This window comes from Galeopterus variegatus, unplaced genomic scaffold (genome assembly GCF_000696425.1).
Source record: "Galeopterus variegatus unplaced genomic scaffold, G_variegatus-3.0.2 Scaffold1789, whole genome shotgun sequence".
Taxonomy (NCBI): Eukaryota; Metazoa; Chordata; class Mammalia; order Dermoptera; family Cynocephalidae; genus Galeopterus; species Galeopterus variegatus.
The window spans coordinates 202,816-205,431 of NW_007727900.1; positions in this window are offsets into that span (position 1 = coordinate 202,816).

The following is a 2,616-nucleotide window of genomic DNA, read 5'->3' on the forward strand; positions in this document are numbered from 1 at the left end:
CAAGCTGGAGCTATTAGGGAGTTAAGGTCTTTTGGGAGCCATCCTTAACCAGTGACAGAGAGATGTTGGGATGTACATTCCCCAGCTCCCTTGCCCCTCGGGTGGATAACTCTGAGGCATGTGTTCTATACTGACTCCCAGAGTCCCGAGCAGAATGAAGCTCCAGCTGCACCATAGTGACCTTGCTGGCATCCCCTGTTCTGGCTGCCTTCCCTTCCCTGCTTCATTCCCCACTTCAGTGTTTCCAGGGATCGCCTCCCAAATAAACTACTTACACATGGATCTTTGACTCAGAATTTACTTCTGGGGCAAGCCAGTCTAAGGCAGAGAGTAACCCACATAGAAATTCCTGCTCTCTAAGTGTAAGGGAAGGTGAGGGCAGATTGCACTTTCTTTGGACCCGATCAAGTTTACTTACAATCCTCATTTCAGATTCTTCTTTTTTATCTTGCCACAATGATACATCCTTTGATTTGAATGCAATTGACATTGATTTTGTGCCAGGTATTTCATCCTCTTACTTGGTTTTCATGAAGTCTTCACAAGGTAGGTGGTATCACACTCACTGTATGGATGAAGAAACTGGATTCAAAGAGATTAAATGATTTGCCCAAAGACCCCTACACAAGGGGCAGTCAGGGCTGGAGCTCAGGTCTTCACTCTCTCCAAGTTCTGCATTCCTTTCCAGTCTGGCACACTGCCTCTGAGAAACTCCACTTCATCCTAAAGCTTTTTGGGTTGAAGAAGAAAGCCCAGAACAATGCACAAAGTTTGTTTTATTGAGAAAGTGACTTCTTCCCAAGCATGGCAGCACAAAGGCTAAGCGGAACCTCCGGTCCCCAGACGGGCTGCTAACTCATTGCAGCTAAACTCCTCAGAATCAGCCCAGAGCCTCAACCTCTTCTTTCTCCCATCTCGATGGACTAGGAAGTGGTCAGACGTCTCCCAGACGATGGACTAGGAAGTGGTGGTGCTGTCCTGTGGGGCAGTGGGGTTGTGGGAAAATGGCAGACAGCAAGGCCCTTGGTGCATGGAGCTAGGTCCAGGGCCAGCCCAGGGAGTGCAGATCTTAGACTGGGTTACGCCCTGCTCCTCTCCATGGGAACCCAGGGGAAATCAATAAGAAAAAAAAGAATTAATTGTGGCTAACTTGCTGTAGCAGATCTGTGGCCAGATCCCTGGGGATCTCCTCTCCTGGCTGCTGCCTCGGTTCACTCTTATCGATGACCCTTCCAGGGGATAGCCTGGGCAATAGGCCCTGCTTCGCCCAACCCAGGATCGCCAGAAGCCAGTGGCTGGTTGGTGTGCAGGGTACAGACCAGCCCCCTTCCCTCAAGGTAAGCTGAACTCTGGGCGGCCGTGCACACTCAGAGCCTCCTGGAAGATCAGGCTGAGGACCGACTCCAGCTGAATCCACGTCTCTGCTTGCCATCATCCCCTGCCTATCCCTCCCTTTCTGGTTTCTCTAAGAGCCCTTCCCCGGTAAATCACATGCATGAAGATTTCCTTCTCAAACTCTGCTTCCTGGGAACCTGACCTGCGACAGAACTAACATTTATAGAGCACTTATTATGGGACAGATACTTGCTAAGCAATTTACATGAATTATTTCATTGAAGATTCATGACAACCCTGTGAGGCAAGAACAACTATTCCCATTTCACAGATGAACACACTGAGGATCTGAGAGGTTAAATAGATCCTACAGGGTCACACAGAGGATGTGGAAGGGCTGGATTTTGAACCCAGCCTGTCTGGTTCTGGAATCCTTGCTCTCAAGAGCTGGCTTTTTGCCAGTCAGATAAACTTTAGAAGGAGCCTTGAAAGAGCAGACAGCAGAAAATGTCAGAAAAACCCAAATGAACCTGGGGATCTCCAGGAGAGATGTGGGGAAGGGTGAAGGTACAGCTCCTGGTGACATGGGGAGTGTGAGAGATGCAGGGGCTATAAGACATTAGTGCCACAGCTCCCTGTTAGACAGCCTGCCACCCTGTCCTGGCCCTTAAGCATGGGTCATGGCAAGGCAGGTCTGCGAAGCTCAGAAAATTCTGTTGCTGCATCTTTGAGACAGCAGAAGACAGGACTCTGAGCTTGAGAAAAGGCACTCATTAAAAAATATAAAATAATTTATGGGGCCGAGCCCGTGGCACACTCGGGAGTGCAGCTGGTCTTAAAAAAAAAAAGAACTTATGGAGTGCCATCTGAATGCCAAGCCTAGGGTTAGGTGTTGCTGGTCTAGAGTTGCTCATGGCAGAGCGAGGCTTAGAAATCATTTCATCCTCTGCCTCTGGACTCCCATGCCTGGTCCATCTGTTTGTGCTGGTCTGTCTGGACCCCAAATCGACCACAGCTTCTGCTTCCAGGGTGTCTCCCTCAGCCTCAACCTCTACAGCCAGTGCTCTCAGACTCCCTCTGCCAGACCCTGACCCCACCGCAGGGTCAGAGGAGGCCTTGAGAGCTGCCCCTGGTTTCTCAAGCTGTCCTAGCTGGTGCAGGCCTCCCAGGGGCTGGTCAGCCGGGACATGGGACTCACCCCTGGCTCCAGGAGTACAAGGAGGTCTTCTCTTTGGTGCAGCCCCTCTCCCCATTCCCAACTCCACCCACCCTCCCCACCCC